This window comes from Bos taurus, chromosome 22 (assembly GCF_002263795.3).
Source record: "Bos taurus isolate L1 Dominette 01449 registration number 42190680 breed Hereford chromosome 22, ARS-UCD2.0, whole genome shotgun sequence".
Lineage (NCBI taxonomy): Eukaryota > Metazoa > Chordata > Mammalia > Artiodactyla > Bovidae > Bos > Bos taurus.
In genome coordinates this window covers 33,508,839-33,529,906 of record NC_037349.1, presented here as the reverse complement: position 1 = coordinate 33,529,906, position 21,068 = coordinate 33,508,839, and the positions used below count along the sequence as shown (strand labels likewise).

The 21,068-nt window shown below is 37.5% G+C and overlaps 1 long non-coding RNA gene across 1 annotated transcript in view; it reads right to left on the bottom strand.

The window, feature by feature from the left end:
• Positions 1-2,707: 2,707 nt before the first annotated feature.
• LOC132343498 (uncharacterized) overlaps positions 2,708-21,068 on the bottom strand; it is a 56,029-nt gene continuing 37,668 nt past the window's right edge. The window contains exon 3 of the long non-coding RNA XR_009492365.1: positions 2,708-4,305. This is a non-coding gene — a long non-coding RNA (uncharacterized lncRNA). The remainder of the gene's footprint in view (positions 4,306-21,068) is intronic.

The following is a 21,068-nucleotide window of genomic DNA, read 5'->3' as shown; positions in this document are numbered from 1 at the left end:
TGGGGCTTCTCTGACCTTGGACGTATCTCCTCATGGCCACTCCAGCACCATGCAGCTGCTACTCTAGTGCTGTCCGGCCATAGTGTTTTTACAACACTCAAAATTAATGATAAATAAAAAGGGTGGGGGAAACTTTTGGAAGTGATGGATTTGTTTATGGCAAAGATTGTCATAGTGGTTTCATGGATGTAATGTTGTTGTTTAGTTGCTAAGTTGTGTCCAACTCTATGTGACTCCATGGACTGTAGCCCACTGGCCTCCTCTGTCCATGGCATTTCCCAGGCAAGAATACTGGAGTGGGTTGCCATTTCCATCTCCAGGAGATATTCTCAACCAAGGGACCACACCTGCACCTCCTGCATTGGCAGGCGGATTCTTTACCCCTGAGCCACCAGTATACTTAATGCCAAAGACATTTAGATATATGCTGCTGCTGCTGCTGCTAAGTTGCTTCAGTTGTGTCCAACTCTGTGCGACCCCATAGACGGCAGTGTACCAGGCTCCCCTGTCCCTGGGATTCTCCAGGCAAGAACACGAGTGGGTTGCCATTTCCTTCTTCAATGCATGAAAGTGAAAAGTGAAAGGGAAGTCGCTCAGTCATATCCCACTCTTCATGACCCCATGGACTGTAGCCCACCAGGCTCCTCCATCCATGGGATTTTCCAGGCAAGAGTACTGGAGTGGGGTGCCATTGCCTTCATATGTACAACTTCTTGTGTATCAGCCATACCTCTCTTCAGTGGCTCTTAAATAAGTTTACTTATATATTTTCCACATTAATGCATTGAAGAATAAAACCCACAAATTTGCAATAGATGTCAAATAAGCTCTTGATATATCTCATACTCATTTGTGATAAAACTTGAGCAAACTGTGAATAGGAAAGAATTTCTTTAGTCTGATAAACAGTATGAAAACCTACAGCAAACATAATTCTTAACACTAAAACAGTGAAAGCATTACATTTCAGACTAGGAACAAGACAAAGATGCCAACTTTTACTGCTACTGTACAACACTGTACTGGAGACCCAGCAAGTACAGTAAGGAAAGAAGGAGATGCAAAGACTTAAGAACTGGAAAGGAAGAAACCAAGCTCCCACTTTTTTTCTTTTTTTGGCATGTGATTATATATAAATAAATATATAAATAAGTGTATATAAATTAGTTAATAGAATATAGCAAGGTGGATATAGTACTGTCAATCAAAATTTGCAGTTATATATAAGCAAAGAATTTTTAAAACACAGTTTTGGAAAGATAATGAACAACACTGAACAACAAAGAATGTACAGTATTTAGGAATAAATTCAACAGGAAGTGTGCAATTATAACACATTATTACTTTATCTGGGGATTCCCACATGGCACTAGTGGCAAAGAACCCAGCTGTCAATGCAGGAGACATAAGAGATGAGGGTTTGATCCCTGGGTCAGGAAGATCCCCTGCAGGAGGGCATGGCAACCCACTTCAGTACTCTTGCCTGGAGAATCCCATGGACAGAGGAGCTTGCTGAGCTCCACAGGATTGCAAAGCAATGGACATGACTGAAGCAACTTAGCATGCATGCATGCATTACTTGCATTACTTTATTGTAAAATATAAATAAATAATAATATGTAATCACTTTTATGATAGGAAGGCTTAATATTATAAATGTTATTCTTTCAAGTTGATGTATAGATTATATAAAAGTCTCAGCAGAGTTTTATAAAAGAGCTTTACAAGCTGATTTTCAATTTAAATGGAAGATCAAATGCCTGAGAACAACCAAGAAACTTCTGAAAAAAAAAAAAAAGAGAAAGAATGTGATAGTATTAGCTCTATTAGATAAGAAGAACTATGATAAATTTATAATAATCAATAAAGAATAGCATGATAGGCAATTTGACCAGTGGAACATACCCAAAAGCCCAAAAGGAAACCCACACTTATGTGGCATTCTCGTATATAATGAAACTTTTGCAAAGTTATGGAGAAAAATGAACCTTTCAATAAATGGTACTGGAACAACTCATTATTCAAATAAACAAACAAAACAATAAAATGAGATTCCTATCTCATGCCCACAAATAAAATTAATACATGATGAATTTAAAGCTTAAATGTGAAGGCAAGTATTTACAATTTTAGATAAAAATATAGAGGTTTTTTATAGCTTTAGAATTAAGTTATAATACAAAAATGGTTGACAATTGTATTAGTTTCTTGTGCTTGCTGTAATAAATTACTACAAAGCTGGTGGTTTACAATATAGAAATATATCCCCTCATGGTTTTGGAGACTACAGGTGCCTCTGCATTCTGAATGCTTTAGGAAAGAATTACTCCCTGACTCTTCCAGCTTCTGGTCCTTACTGGAAGCCTTGGTCCAGTGACCCTATTTCAATGTCTGCCTCTGTTGTCACGCGGTCTGCCTCTGTTGTCACGCGATCTCCCCTGTGGCTGTTCTCTCTCTGTGTCCTCATTTCCCTTTTATAAGACATCAGTGATTGGATTTAGGGCTCACCCTAATCAAGTGTGACTTCAACTTAATGTGATTTTATTTGTAGATAAAGTCTACAAATTTCCAGATAAAGTCTCACTCACAGGTGCTGAGTGGACATGAATTTTGAGCGGGACACTATTCAAGTCAGTACAACTGTGCAGGAGAAGGTTGATAAATCTTTTAACTGTTTCCTATAAAGAGAATGAAAAGACACAGAAGCTATCAGTAATATATTTAATGGGTACTTTTATATGAATGTAATAACTATATAAACAGTTGATATAAATCAATAAGCAAGACAAATAACCCAGTAGGAAAATTGGCCAGAGTCATGGATAAGCAGTTTTCAGGTAGGAAAACATATGTGGTAGATTACCTAAGAAAAATGTGCCAAAAGTGCTTAGTAAGCAGGGAAACACAAATTAATATCACAATAAAATATTATTTTACTTTCCCTAAATTATGAGTCTGACAATACCAGGTATTGGTAAGGATGGTGGAATAGCAAAAACCCATACATTAATATTGAAATTGTTCATAGAAGCATTATTTTTAATAGTGTACACATTAGAAGAAACCCAGTATTCACAGATAGGATAATTGAAAGATTGTGATATATTCACTAAATGTACTATTATACAATAATAAAAAATAGATTAACTGTAGTTACATATGACAGCACAGTTGATGTTTCAATTAAGCAAAATTATTTGACACAGACATATATGATCAATCTCTTTAAAAAAGCAAGAGATTAATAAATATAAAATTCAAGAGAGTGGTTACCTTCAGGGAGGAGGCATAAAGAGCACACAAAGATGTTGGCAATATTCTAGATTTTGGGTGGTAGATTTCTGTATTGATTTTATTAGACATCACAGGGTAAATGCATGTTATCAACAACATAAACAAAACAAAATTCATGTTTAAGGGTCATGGCATGGGAACACAGGTATACCCAACACTTTGAAACTAGTCTCATTTTAATTGCAGTATTGATAGATTAAGGATTTAAGCAGACAATAGAATATACTGGCAAATCCCTGGAGTCCACTGCCGACACAGGAATCCTGACCCTGCCATTGACTAGCAGCAAGATATTGGGAAAGTTTCTTAATTTCTCTTTACTTCCATTTCATTCTCTTTTAAATGAGGAGAAAAATAGGCCTGGCTTTATAGTGTTGATGTGAAAAATATTTGAAAGAAAAAGGGTAAAGCATTCAGTTACTTGAACACATAGTAAGTGCCTAGTGAATATGACTTAAACAGATTTGGTCAGAGTTCTGAAATGAGCTCTCACACAGGTTCCCTGGCACCTGTGACATTGCTCTGAAAAGCCTTTGCCCTACGTAGCTGCTGTCCCCCTTGCCTGGGCTCCAGAATGAACACACAGGAGCCCAACCCAGGATGAGAAGCCAAGCCCCAGTGGGCCTCATTCTAAGTCAGGGCTGCCTGACTTCAACCAACATGCAGTTAGAGAAACTAAGAATAAACAATTGTTCTTAAGCCTATAAGTCTTAGAGCATTTTGTTTGCAAAAGTAATTAACTGATACATGAACTGCTATTATTGGTATTATTAATATTAAAGATTTCATAGCTAGTTGCTACAGAGTCTGCAAAGGTTGTCTCATTCGCATTAGTTGTGCCTAGTCAGGTTGGATTTAATGCCTTGAAAGACTAAGAATTTTCCGTTTATATCTCAGGAAGCTGCCAGCAGCATGCATATCTTATTCCTGTTGACTTCGTCTTTCCTGTAGCCCCAGAATACATAGGTTTGAGTCAGCTTGGCTGCAGCACTCTGGCATCATCAAAAGGACCTGAGGACAAATGAGACGTGCTCTGTTTAGTTCAGTTAAAATTATCTCTATTATGAACATGGTCCTTTACTGTTAGAGCATCATTATACAGCCCATAAACTACCCAACACACTGTTTTATTGATCTACACTGCAACCTGCCTTGTAGCCAGGGTCAAGATCATGTTGCCTCCTGCAGAATGAAGAGCCCTAATCTCAGAACCATTGTAGTGACTTGCCCAAGGCCACAAAACTTGTAAAGGGTAACCCTGGACTGAAATCTGCCACTTCTGATGCCACGTACTGCCTCTCTTCTAATGTTTCACAGATACCTTTTAATACCTCCAATTTTCTTGCTTGAGAATATACACTTTTCTACAGAATGGGTCACCAACAGACTGGGTCACTCTCTTATGTCACAATGATGCCATGGGAAGTGTGCTGACACACAGGTAGCAACAGTCTGTCATTCTGATGTCAGGCAAATACATGGATTGTAAAACTAGCTTCTGCAACGCTAGGTCTTTGTTGATTTCTCAAACTGTGTTTGGTTAGAAGATCTGGAGATGCGAGTGCAGATGAGACAGGAACAGATCTTTACCTGAAGTAATGTGGACATACCTGAGCTCATTAACTGGCCTGTGCATTAAATGGGACTGTAGAATCAATGCCCAAAGCCTTCTTTTCCTATGCTTATTTAGATGTTAAGGTATCATGTGACATGAATTAAATAATGAATTTATCATATTTTCTTTAGGACTTTTGTACAAACAGAAACACAGTAATTGAGGCTTTCCAAGGATTGCCCCTGCTTAGAACATTATCAGACATCTTTGTGAATTCTTTTAAATAAGGTTGCAATATTTAAAATCATATGTCTTATTTTTAAGAAATAAGACTATATAAGAGTTTCTAAAAGTTTCTTGTTTTCTGAAAAGAACTGGGTTCTATGATATTTAGTGTAGTGATGAAGACCTGGGCATTTGACTGTCTAAATTGCAATCTCAATTCTACCACTTGCTGTTTGTGTGACTTTGGTGGTGGTGGTGGTGGTTTTAGTCGCTAAGTCGTGTCTGACTCTTGCAACTCCGTGGACTATAGCCCACCAGAGTCCTCTGTCCATGGGATTTCCCATGTAAGAATACTGGAGTGGTTGCTATTTTCTTCTCCAGGGGATCTTCACAACCCAGGGATTGAACCTGTGGACCCGTGTCTCCTGCACTGCAGTCGAATTCTTTACCTCTGAGCTACCAGGGAAACCCATGTGACTTTGGACAAGTTATTTAAGATCTCTTGCCCTCCGATTTCTCATCTATAATTTGAGGCAGCTAATAAGACCTTTATTGTAGATTTGGTGAAGATGATTCAACATAATGTGTATACATTGCCTAGAAAAATAACTAGCATTAGTGGGTCTTCAGTTCAGTTCAGTTCAGTTCAGTTGCTCATTCGTGTCCAACTCTTAGTGACCTCATGGACTGCAGCACTCCAGGCTTCCCTGTCCATCACCAACTCCCAGACTGAGTAGGTCTTCACGTGTTAGCAATTCATTACAAATTGCTCCTCAACCAGATATTAGCTGGGTATGGCCTTTGGCAAGAGATTTCACCTTTGTCAGTCCCTTCATCTGAGCAGTATATGGTATGGATTGGTTTATTTGAGTATTATGTGTTGGCTCAGAAATTAGACTTGAGTCAGAACTACTTAAGTTTCAGATTCCATGGGCAAGTAACAGGGTATCTCAAGGCTCTAGTGCCTTATGTTTTTAATGCTGGAAATAAGAGAATCTACCTCATAGAACTGTTCAGAAGATTAAATGAGAAAATCACTTAGACAAATGTCTCACACATGCCAATATTTTTAAAAATGGTAGCTATGCTACAACTATGAGGGAGTTGGAATAAAGAGCTAATGTCCATTATTTTTGTCTTTACTGGTCTGAGAGTGTTGCCCCTAAAAACCTCTAAGAAGAATGTATTGGGTTGGCCAAAAAGTTAGTTTGGGTTTTTCCATAATAGCATGGGGAAAAACCAGAATGAACTTTTTGGCCAATCCAATATTAGAATCAAGCCATTGGCAGCTTTGTACTGTTAGTTGCCTGTCCCTGGATTGTTGGTTTCTGGCTCCTCTTAGGCATTAGCTTGGCTTGTACTTGGCTTTGGGCCCTCCCTCCCTAAAGAGGCGTGTTCAGGATTGAGCCAGAATTCATGCTCATGCATTGGGTCCCACAGCTCACAGCAGCTGTCAGTATGTTGCCTAGAATACCCTCTCCTTGAGAGCGTTCTTCTGAGTTGCATCCACTGGTGGTTGAAATAGAAGATTCCCCTCAAAAGTCCCTTCCTCCTGAGTTAGATTCTACTTTACTGACAATTCTGCAATTCCATTTCTGTGCATCTTTTACTCTACTCCAGGCAGGTTCTATCCTCTCTGATCTTTTATCAGTACCTCAAATACTTCTGTCTTTCACTTTAGCCTGTAAAAATCCAGATCTTTCCACCTTTAAATGTCTGACTAGAAATCTTTCTTCCTTCACAGTTAATCTGAAATTCTCTTTTTTTATCTAAATTTATTACATTAAAAAAAAATCTAAACTTTCTACCATGGCCTCCTGTAAAGCTCTATCTGTTCTTGTCTGCCTCTCTGTTGCCATATCCTGCTTCTCTTCAGTCAAATAAGCCTCTGTCTGTTCCTTTAGGACTTCAAGTTCGTTATCACCTTATTAGCACTTAACTGTTCAACTCTGCCTAGAAAGCTTTCTTCCAAAATATTTCCTGGTTGGATTTTTTTTTTTTTTTTTTGGTCTCAAAGAGGTCTTTCCTGACCATCCAAGAAAAACAAAAGCAAAAAACTCATCCTTATTTCCATCACTCTTGTACAGTGGTTTTCAGCTGGGGAGGAATTTGCCACCCCACGCCCACCCCAGGGGATATGTGGCAATGTCTGGAGATTTTGTTGGTTGTTTTAACTGAGAAGGTGCTATTGGTATCTAGTGAATAGAAGCCAGAGATGCTACTAAACATCCTACAATGTTTACAATGTTTACATCACTCCCATAGTAAAAAATTATTTTACCCAATATGTCAGTAGGGCTGAAGTTGTAAAATTGCATCTAGGATGTTTATTTCCTTCAAGGAAGTTGACATTCTTTGAAACTATCTCATTCATTCATTCTTTTCTTAATTTGGTCTGTCTCCTGAATTAGGATGCAGGCTCCATGTGAGCAGGAATCTTGCCTGTCTTGGTCAGTGTTTCATCTCCTGTGTCTACCGTGGTGCCCAACACTTGGTAAAAGCTTTAAGTTTTAGTTGAATTACTAAATCAATCAGTCAAGAAGTTTCGGCAGAAACTTTTACTGTGCGTAGTACTTAACCACATTGAGTCATACACGGTGTGCGTTTGTATGTGTGTCTGTGTGATGGTTATTTGTGCACGTCCTTGGATTATATTGGGCTTCCCAGGTGGTACTAGTGGTAAAAAACCTGCCGCCAATGCAGGAGATATAAGAGATGCAGGTTCGAACCCTGGGTGGGGAATATCCCCTGGAGGAGGAAATGACAACCCACTCCAGTATTCTTGCCTGGAGAATCCCATGGACAGAGGAGCCTGATGAGCTACAGTCCATTGGGTCACACAGAGTCGGACACGACTGAAGTGACTTAGCACAAACACACTTGGATTATATACTTGCTGGCAGGGATATGACCCCGCAATAACTAGCATGATGAATAAACATATGATGGCTGAAATGAACTCCTTAGTAGGAAATACCCAATACCCATATTTTGCTTTTCCTTTGTGTTTAAAGATCTGTGTAGCAATCATCTATATTATAGGCTCGTGGTTTTCTTAACTGTGCTCTGCTGAGGGTCCTCTACACAGTGGTTCTTAGTACTTTTAATTCTGATTTTATCTTTAACTACCTAAAATATTAATAAAACCCAATATACACTTTCATAGTAACTGTGAATCAGTTTTAAACACTTTGAAATTCCAGGTTCACAAACCCTTTTTTTGTGCAGACTTTGAAATATCATCCCCATTCTCTGAAACATACACCCTTTTTCTATATGTAGGTGGTGCTTGAAAATCTTGAGAACATGTTATGATTAGGGATTGTTTAACTCTGCAAAGACGTGCACTTGTCTGCTCATTTAACACCAGGCAGGTAAGAACAGGCTCAATGAAAGGCTGGTTAGTTCTGGCTTAGTTCTCCTCAGGGTAGAGCAGCACACAGTGAGGTGACAAGCATGTGTGTGGTGTGCACCGGCACTGTCCTGGTCTGGAAAGTGTCAGCAGTTTTTTAAGACTGATGGAATGTAGAACTGAACTTTACTTGTTATCATGGAATTAGGGTACTGTATAATCCCTTTGTTCAAAAGAGAACCGGTGTATCCATGTGATGCTTATTGAAAACTGTGTCTCCATCGTTCCCACACTTCTGCAGTCTGTGTACACAGGAGATTAAACACATTCAAGATCATAGGGACCTGTGGACTTTTCCCTTCCCTCTGGAAAGGAGGTCAAGGAATTCAAGAAGATCATGTAGATATTATGAATTTCTGATCAAGCTAGCTAATTGTGTTGATTAAAATTTTATATCTCTAGTAAGTCTTCTGCTTGTACAAAATGCACACTGTTCTTCCATTCTGATGGTGTAATTGCCTATTTTTTCATCTTGTACTCAACATTTTCTATTCTATGTATTTGGAAGTTGTGTTTTTAGGTTTATACTAGTTTAGAATTTTGTATCTTCTTAGTGAATTAAATTGCTATTGTGCTTAGTACCAAAATATTGCTATTTATATGAGTTATTTTTGTCTTAAAGTCTATTTTGTCTAATATTATTATTTCTATACTCATTTTCTTTTAGTTAATATTTACCTGATAAATGGAGCTTCCCTGGTGGCTCAGTGGTAAAGAATCTACCTGCTGATGCAGGAGATGTGGGTTCAATCTCTGGGTCAGGAAGATCCCCTGGAGAAGGAAATGGCAACCCACTCCAGTATTCTTATCTGGAAAACCCCTTGGACAGAGGAGGGTCTGGCTATCATCCACAGGATTGCAAAGAATCATCTTTCAATTCCCCTAAGTCTTAAAATTTAGATCTATATCCTGGAAACAGCAGACAGCTGCTGGATTTTTTACAACCTGTATGACAATTCTGTATGTTGTCATCATGTTGATTTACTGCAGTCTTTTTTTCTTTTTTATTTCTTCTCTTTATATTGATAATGGATTTTCCCTTAGTTCTCCTTTATGACTTTTTTTGTTTGAAAGGTCGATATTGTATGTCATTTAGTATTACCCAAGCCAAATTCACTATAGATGGTGATTGCAGCCATGAAATTAAAAGATGCTTACTCCTTGGAAGATAAGTTATGACCAACCTAGATAGCATATTCAAAAGCAGAGACATTACTTTGCCAACAACGGTCCGTCTAGTCAAGGCTATGGTTTTTCCTGTGGTCATGTATGGATGTGAGAGTTGGACTGTGAAGAAAGCTGAGTGCCGAAGAATTGATGCTTTTGAACTGTGGTGTTGGATTGACTCTTGAGAGTCCCTTGGACTGCAAGGAGATCCAACCAGTCCATCCTAAAGGAGTCCTGGGTGTTCATTGGAAGGACTGATGCTAAAGCTGAAACTCCAGTACTTTGGCCACCTGATGCAAAGAGCTGACTCAGTGGAAAAGACTCTGATGCTGGGAGGGATTGAGGGCAGGAGGAGAAGGGGACAACAGAGGATGAGATGGCTGGATGGCATCACCGACTCAATGGACATGAGTCTGAGTGAACTCTGGGAGTTGGTGATGGACAGGGAGGCCTGGTGTGCTGCAATTCATGGGGTCGCAAAGAGTTGGACATGACTGAGCGACTGAACTGAACTGAAGCTGCCTATCTTAAAGACATCTGAAGTTAATATTTTTATCATACTACAGAATAATATAAGACCTTACAGTTGTTTATTCTAATTATCTCCTCCCAACTTAAATATTACCATTATCCAGTTTCAGTTTTAATTATTCCCAAATTAGACAATATTATTGTATTGTATAATGTTAGTTATTTTTAAATTTACTCACATATGTACCAGTATATTTTATCACATTTCTTCTTGCAACTTAGCCTTTCCATGTGACATAATTTTTCTTCTGCTTGATATACATCCTTTGAGAACATCCCCTAGAGAAGAAAATGGCAACCCACTCCAATATTCTTGCCTAGAAAATCTCATGGACAGAGGAACTTAGTGGGCTCCAGTCCATGAGATCTCAAAAGAGTTGGACATGACTGAGTGACTAAACAAGAACAACAATAATAATACATCCTTTAGCATATATAAAAGATTCTTCTAAAACATACTAAACTGTAGTTGTGTAACTTTTACTCAGTGGACACGAACTTGGACAAACTCTGGGAGTGAGGGACAGGGAAGCCTGGCATGTTGTAGTCCACGTGCTTGCACAGAGTCGGACACAACTTGGTGACTGAACAACAACAGCTCTTACTCTTATGGTAGTGTGTGTGAGCAAATTCTTGATATCATTAGTGATTAAACTTTAAAACAAAGTTCACCATATTTCCAGTTCTGGGTGGTCTAAATTAAAGAGAATGGAAATATCACAGGTGGAAATACTTAAGAAACCAAACACAATGACTACTGTTACCTCGAACTACGTGATGTTTTCATATTTGTTGGTTACAATTAATCGATAGCAGAAATTTCACATTGCTTCTCCTCATATTTATAGTTATATATAAAGGCATAAACACAGATAATGAGAACCAAAGCTTGATAATAATCTTAAACTAATTCTAAATATTTTAATGGATCACAATCGCTTTTTTATTGATGGACACTAAGAAGAAAATACAAATTTGAACATACAAATAATTTATTTTAATAAGACATCACTTTAGTTTGTTTTACATATTGGGTTTCTGCAAAATATTCCATTTGAGAACACAATTTCTCTAACTAAACCAAACCAAAGTATGAAGCATGTATCTTGTCCTTAGATATCTAATTCTTAACCTGTTTATTACTCTTTGATATAGAACCTTAAGATTTACTGTTGTCATTAATATTATTTCAAATCAGGATATTCCCTCCTTCACTTTGATTAACATATGCAAAACTTTTGAAGAAACTTCTACAAATATGTGAGTTAATCCAAATTTTTCTCTCATATGCTGTCCCTGACATTTCTCTCACCAAAAGTAAAGGGTAATTACAATTTACATCTTTAACTGCAAGCTTTTCCTAAAATTCTTTAACTACTTTTTAGTGTGCAATCCTGTACTCTTACTTAGAAGAGCATTTGATGTTTGTGATAAACCAGTCAAGAATACATGAACTGTTAAAAATCCAGCTAATCATAGTGCTTAATTGAACAATTTCTTATTAAAATTTTGTGTGTCCTGGTAAAATATAAAATCCTTTTAGCTGACTTGTTTCGTTGACACAGAATGTTGATGTAGAGTTTTATTATGATAATACAGTTAAAATGACTTTTCCCTGGCCTAATATACTTCCAGTTAATATAGCTCATGGAAATAAACATCATCATTCCCATTATGCTCTTGTACCCTCATGTCCCATGATGACCTTCTTTATCTCTTGACATATTTTTGGAACTAAAGATCTAATTTTGGTGATTAAATAAAATAAGAACAACAGTTAAACAAATTTAATAATTATGTAACTGGTTCACATTTCTACTATCAAGAATTTTATATGTTAATGATTTAGGTAGAGATCTATTTTTAGAACAATTTTCCTGTGGAAAGATTATCTAATATAGATTTTAGGTTAAAAACAACAATGCTGATATCATCTTCCTCCTCACCAAACATTAATCATCACTATTATCTTAAAAACAACCATTGTTACCATTCTTCACATCATATTCTCTACAATTTAAGTTAGTTCATTGTATCCTCAGAATGATGCAGAGAAGTAAAAAAAACAATGAGCTCTGTGCATTTTAAATGACTTAATCAAGCCAAGACTCAATTCCAGACCCTCTTTTTCTCCCTAGTGTTCATTTTCCTCCCTCTTGCAGGTCCAGTACCTGCAAAGCTGACACCTATCACCTGTAACTAGCAGTGATTTTTATATAAACTAGAGTTAATACCTTCTTAAAATAATTTTTGAATCTCAAAATTGAATACATGATTTTAGATTAACCTATTGTAATGCCTTAGACATTAGCCACAGTCTGTACAGACTTAAATCTGTATTGTCCAACTTGATAGTCACTCAGTCAGTTCAGTCGTGTCCAACTCTTTGCGACCCCATGAAATGCAGCACGCCAGGCCTCCCTGTTCATCACCAACTCCCGGAGTTCACTCAGACTCAGGTCCATCGAGTCAGTGATGCCATCCAGCCATCTCATCCTCTGTCGTCCCCTTCTCCTCCTGCCCCCAATCCCTCCCAGCATCAAAGTCATTTCCAATGAGTCAACTCTTCACATCAGGTGGCCAAAGTACTGGAGTTTCAGCTTTAGCATCATTCCTTCCAAAGAAATCTCAGGGCTGATCTCCTTCAGAATGGACTGGTTGGATCTCCTTGCAGTCCAAGGGACTCTCAAGAGTCTTCTCCAACACCACAGTTCAAAAGCATCAATTCTTCGGCACTCAGCTTTCTTCACAGTCCAACTCTCACATCCATACATGACCACTGGAAAAACCATAGCCTTGACTAGACAGACCTTTGTTGGCAAAGTAATGTCTCTGCTTTTGAATATGCTATCTAGGTTGGTCTTACCTTTTCTTCCAAGGAGTAAGCGTCTTTTAATTTCATGGCTGCAGTCACCATCTGCAGTGATTTTGGAGCCTCCCAAAAATAAAGTCTGACACTGTTTCCACTGTTTCCCCATCTATTTCCCATGAAGTGATGGGACCAGATGCCATGATCTTCGTTTTCTGAATGTTGAGCTTTAAGCCAACTTTTTCACTCTCCTCTTTCATCAAAAGGCTCTTTAGTTCCTCTTCATTTTCTGCCATAAAGGTGGCATCATCTGCATATCTGAGGTTATTGATATTTCTCTCAGCAATCTTGATTCCAGCTTGTGCTTCTTCCAGCCCAGCATTTCTCATGATGTACTCTGCATAGAAGTTAAATAAGCAGGGTGACAATATACAGCCTTCGCATGCTCCTTTCCCTATTTGGAACCAGTCTGTTGTTCCATGTCCAGTTCTAACTGTTGCTTCCTGACCTGCATATAGGTTTCTCAAGAGGCAGGTCAGGTGGTCTGGTATTCCCATCTCTTTCAGAACTTTCCACAGTTTATTGTGATCCACACAATTAAAGGCTTTGACATAGTCAATAAAGCAGAAATAGATATTTTTTCTGGAGCTCTCTTGCTTTTTCGATGATCCAGCAGATGCTGGCAATTTGATCTCTGGTTCTTCTGCCTTTTCTAAAACCAGCTTGAACATCTGGAAGTTCACAGTTCACGTATTGCTGATAGTCACTATTTCTATAGCACTTGCAAGTAAATAGTCTGAACTGAGATGTTCTGTAAGTATCAAATCCACACTGGATTTCAAAGTACCAAGCCAGGCTTCAGCAATACATGAATATTAAAAGTCTAGTTTGTTCTAAAGGATGTATAAAGTAGAGAGAGGGTTAGATCACAAAGCAGTTTTGTCCTGCAAGGTTAGAGCTTGATAAATGGTAATGATAATGATAAAAATTTAATGATACAGTAAAATTTTACTGAATAAATACACTGAGAAAGTTCTGCCTGAGTTTCCTCATCAACTATATATATATATGTCTCTCTCTATATATATAATATATAACTTCCCTTTTATATATGTATAAATATATATCGGTTAGAATTTTATATCAATTAGAACTATATAATATATATCATATATAATAATGAACATAATATGTATTAAGGTATTAGTTTAAGGATATATATATCCTTAAATATATATATTATATATATACACTTTATAAGTATAAATATATTATATATACATATACATAAATTTATATGTATATTTATACATATACATAAATATAAATTATATTTATATTTATAAATATGCACACATCCAACTTTCCCAATGTGTGTGAGTGTGTATTTATGAGTTTTTCAAGGATCAAGTGAGTTTGTTCACATATAGCACAGCACAGTGCCAGTCATAAACAATAAATATTAGATTTTATTATATTATAAATGTTTATTGAAGAAACCTCAAAGATCATAATATTTTCCAAATGATCTATGGCACAGTAGAACTTCATAGCTAATATGGGAGTGTTTGTTGAAAAAAGACAGTTGTAGAAACATATACAAATAACATTATTGTCTTTTGACATCTTTTATACATTTTTGCAACTGTGTTCTTTATGTTTATATTCTTAGAATCTCACTACTAAAGGGAGAATAATAGGTTATTATCTCGTCAAACTTCATTAATGAACAGATGAAGAAGATGCCACTCAAAAAAGTTAAAAGTCATGTCTTGCACTCAAATACTTATTTAAGAGAAGCAAGACAATAGTGGCATTTTATTAAGTAGTTGCCACAGGCTGGAGGTGTGTAAAAACTTTGGAGATTGTATCTCATGGAAGCAATTAAGCAAGCAACTAAAATAAATGCTGTAACTTCTCCCTAACATATGTGAGAAAATGAGAGCTGGAAGACATTGTCTTAGCTGTCTGAGGTCCCCTCGCAGGTAGACTGAGAACCAATCTATAAACTCTAGTTTGACGTCAACACTTGTGGACTTTATCTTGTATTTTGTTTTCCTTGTTAGTTTTATTGTTGTTTTTAAAGTAAAGTGTCAACATACAAACTCTCTACTTTTGGTTAGTCTATAATGAAGGTGAATTGGAAGCATCTTGTCGAATCTAAACTCTAATTGGCAGCAAATGCCAGCACAGAAAGGAGGTAGTTCAAGATTAATGGTTATGGGGCCCTGGGTAACACCTCAGAGAGGCCCTTGATCTATTCATCTCATTGGGAATAAACATACGGGATGAGGAATTAGCTGGGTTATGATGGACAAGATATATAGACACACTTCCTTGAGGGACATATAAAGTGATTGAAGGAGCAAATGGACTGTGAAAAATGACTTTTTGCTTCTTCTCAGTTTAGAGACATCAGAGCTTAACTTTTATCTCCCAACAAAAGCATTAAGTGATCAAACAAATTTCAGGATCTTTAATTTAACAGACCTAGTATTAATGGATTAAATAACTGTAAAATTAGGTAAAAGAAAATTGAATTAATTTAATTGCTTGCTAATGAAGGAAAAAAAATCAACTTCTTCCTTTATTATTAAACTGGTTAAAAAATTATCTTAAGTAATGTATTTGAACTAATATAAGGTCTACTGGCCGTATTGATTTGAACAGCCAAATTTGATATGGAGATGACAAGAATTCTTTGGATCCTTCTAGCTTGAAAAATAATCCTCCAAAAATGAATAAATCATTCATTCCTAACTTAAGGTGATGGCAGGAAGAAAGGAAGATGAATACATTTTATTTAAATCAAAAATATTGTTTCTAGTTTACTGGATCCAGTGAGTACAATAAAAGATAGTTTGATAAAATTCACATGGAAACTGGCTAATTCTGGTAAGAATGTGTGTGTGTGTGTGTGTTAGTCACTCAGTCGTGTCCAACTCTTTGCGACCCCATAAACTGTAGCCTGCCAGGCTCCTCTCTACATGGGTTTCTCCATGCGAGAATACTGGAGCGAGTAGCCATTCCCTCCTCCAAGGGATCTTCCCCACCCAGTGATCAAACACAGGTCTGAATTGCAGGCAGGTTGTGGCTTAGATGGTAAAGTGTCTGCCCGCTATGTGGGAGACCCGTGTTTGATGCCTGGGTTAGGAAGCTCCCCTGGAAAAGGAAATGGCAACCCACTCCAGTACTCTTGCCTGGAAAATTCTATGGATGGAGGAGCCTGGTAGGCTGCAGTCCATGGGGCTGCAAAGAGTTGGACACAACTGAGTGACTTCACTTTGTTTACCATCTGAGCCACAAGGAAAGCCCAAGAATGGGTGTAGTGGTTTGCTATTACTGTTATAACAAATTAACACAAACTTGGTGGCTTAAAACAATAAAGATGTGTTATTTGTTTTGTAGACCAGAAATCTCACTGGGGTAAAAATCAATGGGTCAGCAGGGCTGGGGTGCTTCTGGAGGCTTTAGCAGAGAATCTCTTTGCTTGCCTTTGCCAACTTCTAGGTCCTGCCTGCATGTCTTTGCTTTTGGCCCCATTCTTCCGTCTTGAAGGCCAACAGAATAGCATGTTCAAATCTCTCTCTCTGACTTTCACATGTGCTCTATCTTTCTCATCTCTTTTTCCCACTCATCAGGACCCTGATGCAACCAGCCTTCCTTTCAGAGACACAATTCCTTTATGCTGTCCCTGTCTTCCCTGTGATCAGCTTTACACACCCCTCTCTTCCCATCTCTTCAGTGATCAAGTTTTAGTAGTCACAGGTCCTAATTTAAATTACTGTTGTTTCACTTAGATAGCTTATTTGATTCTATTCCACTATTATCCTAGAGGCTGTATCAACCAGATTTATCTGAGATCAAGTTCACTCAGTCACCTGTCCTCTTGGGACTTTTGACTAACCCATAGACCTGAAACTATACAAACTTGAAAGCATCAAGTTGGATGCTTTTTCTGCATGATTACTACGTGTCACAACTGGCATTGCTCATTCCATAATTCTTTCTATGCCCTTCTACTATTCCTAGAGTTCACTATATCCATTTTGCCATGTGTTCAGTTGTTCACAGTGTCTGTGTGTATACAGACACACACAATATCTGGATGTATACAGATGCTCATGATATCCGGCTGTGTGGACAGGTGTACATAATATCTGAATGTGGATACAGACACACACCTATAATTATATGTAATTTATGGGCATAAGTATTTGACAGAACACACCCATTTAAGAACAGCATCCTGTGCTTGTGCTAGGTATTTGAAAAGTTTGGAAGAGGAACGATACAGAACCAGTTATGATGAAACTACGTAGATAGTTTTTTCAGAAGACATTGTTTGACAGGAATATTCTCTCTGTGTGAAAACCAAACCTTAGTCTCTGGGACTCAGACAAGCCTCACTATTGAGGCAAATCTTCTCACAAGACCATGTGCTGTGCTTAGTCGCTCAGTCGTGTCCAACTCTTTACGACCCCATGGACTGTAGCCCGCCAGGCTTTTCTGTCCATGGGGATACTCCAGGCAAGAACACTGGAGTGGGTTGCCTTGCCCTTCTCCAGGACCTTCCAAACCCAGGGATCAAACCCAGGTCTCTCACATTGCAGGTGGATTCTTTGCCGTCTGAGCCACCAAATCACTATGGAGTCAGCTTACTGAAGAACTATAGTCCTATATTAAAATGGATTACTACTGGTGGATTAATGTTAGACACTAAATGTTATTTTACCATGTATTTTACCCCTTAATATAAACCATGGTATGAAACAAGGACACCTATAAGTGCTATATTCAGATTTAATAAATAGTAATTTTTTTCCATTGAAGTTTAATAAATAATTTAATAAGTCTCCCACCAGAATCCTATGGAATTCCAAATAAATCAGTAGATTTTCAGTTTAGCTGTTTAGCGGTTGTAATGAATCCTTTATGTCTAACAGCGTCTACTGTTTACATTTGCCTGGGGTCTCTAAAACATTATGAGATGAAATGATTTTTCTGGTCCTTGGTGTATGGCTGTCATAGAATGAAAGTGTTTCATGAATTTCATATTTGAGCGAATGACTTCCATTCTTCAGTCTCTTGTGAGAAAGGAGAAATAGGTGGGGCTGAATTGAATGACACGCTGTCTTGTCTAGATTGAATTTGTTATGAATTGCATGGTTCTCAATTGTACTCTCATGCATCCTTAAAACAAACCACGAATTCTATGGGACATATTTTGTTCTTTGGTGAACACTAGAAATATATAAATGATGATTTAAAGGCCATGAAACTGAAGCTGGTATAAGGCTGCAAACAGCATGCTAATTTTCTTTAGAAACATAAAGAGAGTTTGTTTTGAATATCATTAAAAGTTTAATAAGAGTTCCTTTCAAGGCACTATACAAAAGCAACTCCACAGAAAAATAAATATGTACCCATTAGCCTTTGCTAAAATGTACCCAGATTTTCAATTATGCAAGGCTTGTAAAGCCAATGATTTCCTCCTTTTAGAATCACTTAAAACAAGTGCTAAGAATTATATTGTTATTTAAATAGGGAACATTCATGTATAAAGAATGGATTTCTGTCTAAACATAAGAGATTGCAGAACTAACACATGATTCTGTTTTAACACTTTGGACAGTTCATTAGGAGGAATCAAAACAACACAGAGAAGCGAATCAGCTGGCTGGTCTCTGGGGAATATTTGGTCTCTATAACCTTTTCTATGAGCTCAGATAACCGAGTTCATTCAGCAAATCTCCACCAAGGTCCTGTTATGGCTACACTTTGTTCTAGGAACTGGGGTATAATGCTGAACATGTTAGCCAATATCCTGCCAAAGCCTGATGGCACTTACTTTTTACTGGGGTGACAGACACAACTCAAAAACAAAGTAACATATAATGTAAAGTCAGCTGGTTAACTGTAAGCGCTACTAGGGAAAATAAAGGATGATCAGGGCCAAAATGACAGGAGTGTGATGTAATTACCCAGGTTTAACTTTTCTCACAAGGGTATTTACCTTATGATTACTATCTGTGCGAGAATTTAAAGCAGGTTATATAAATGGACATGAGTTTGAGCAAGCTCTGGGAGATGGTGAAGGACAGGGAGGAGTGGCGTACCGCGTGCAGTCCACGGGGTTGCAAAGAGTCAGATGCTACTGAGCAACTGAACAACAATACAAGTAAACAAGGCACAGAATAATTATATAAATATTGGTAGGAGTTGGGTATAATTATATTCTAAAGTTAAATTCAATCACAGAAATACAGACCTTACAGCCTGGTTTAGGTGCTGCATATGAGCCATGAATTTGGCACAGAGGACTATTCAAGGAATCCTTAAGACTGTCTAACTTCAAAACCTGAGTACTGCCAAGGGGTTCAGGAGAAGAACATTTTGCTGAAATACAGACACAGAAAGTTTTTTTCTGGCATGGATCAGAACTATGCAACAGAGTAGATGATTCTTTGACATCCTTTAATGTCAAGAAAAGCAATTAAAGGTCTAATTATCTCAGCATTGTAATTCATTTTCTCCTCATCTTGCTTTGTATTTTTGTTTGTTTGGTGTGTGTGTGTGTGTGTGCATGCTGTGCAGAAATGTCTCAAGCCCCTCTATGACTTTAAGGAAATCTATGGACCCTGTCCCCAGATTATGTCATTGTTGTTTAGTCGCTAAGTCATGTCTGACTCTTTTGCAATTCCATGGACTGGAGCCTACCAGGCTCCTCTGTCCATGGGATTTCCCAAGCAAGAATACTGGAGTGGAGTGGGCTGCCATTTCCTTCTCCAGAGGATCTTCTCAACCCAGGGATCTAACCTGCATCTCCTGCATCACAGGTGGATTCTTTACCACCAAGCCGCCAGGGAAGCCCCTGTCCCCAAATTATATCCACCCCTAATTGGGCACACAGTGTCAAGGAATGTCAAGGAGGTCTGAAGCCCAAACAAAAATCCAATGATGTCCATTTTCCCTTTATTATAATAGCATGAAGAAGAGAGAAACATTCTGTTGAAGGCTCTGATTTTTTTTTTTTAAATCACATGCCGATATTCTTTGGCCAGTTATTAACAGAACCATATGTTTTGAAAATTAAGACCTTCTGAGAAAAATTAAGGAACCAAGAAAGACACTGGTATCTCTGACCATATGTTAAACAGGTTGTACAAGCCAGCTTTCATATTGCATCCAAGTCATCACCATTTATGTCTACATTGCTAAAGTGTCTACTTTTTTCTTTCTATTTTATTCACTGTTATATTTTTAAGCAACATGGAAAGAAATTATGTGGCAGTGTGTATATCTGCTTGTCAGTATCATTTCATTTCCGAGGAAATTGAATTAACTAGGTAACTAATAGAAAAGAATTGAATACAGTTTAAAAAAAAATCCCTCTATTTGAGCCAAAATTGAAACTCAAATCACAAAAAGGTATATATCATAAATAGCAAAAAAAAAAAAAAAAAATAATAATAATTCCGATCTGGGTGGATAAATGTCTTAATTGCCAAGAATCACATTGTAACAGTTCAGTTTGACATCATTAAGAGTATTTCAAATTACTATATCACCTACTGGGACTCATTTAATCATGCCCACATTTGCCCACCGATCTGCTTAAAAAAAATTAAGTGAATCAGAATAAAAATGCTCATTGTGATATGATATAACTTTACTCATTTTTCAGAAGCACCTTTTCCATTGTCTCTTTGTTTTTTTTTTTTCCATTTTCTTCCCCATAGTATTCAAAACCTGTATTGGAAGCCAAGAAAGCAGAGGGTGGGGAAGTCATTAGTTACCATGAAAGGGAAATAAGGTCTCTGCATGGGGTACACAAGTCTTTGGCACGCCAGTGGTGGCACTGAGTTAACGAATTGTAAAAACCTGATTCTGTTCTGAAGACACACAATGGTAATACCCAGCAGGAGGAAAAAAAGTACTTTTTTTTAAAAGAACATAATTCCTTTTTAGCGTAAATTTCTTTTCAGGTACACTTGCATAAGCACTTGTTTCATATGAGAGGATCTTTTGATATACAGTGGGTGTGTTTCTTGATAATTCAATACCCCTGAGAC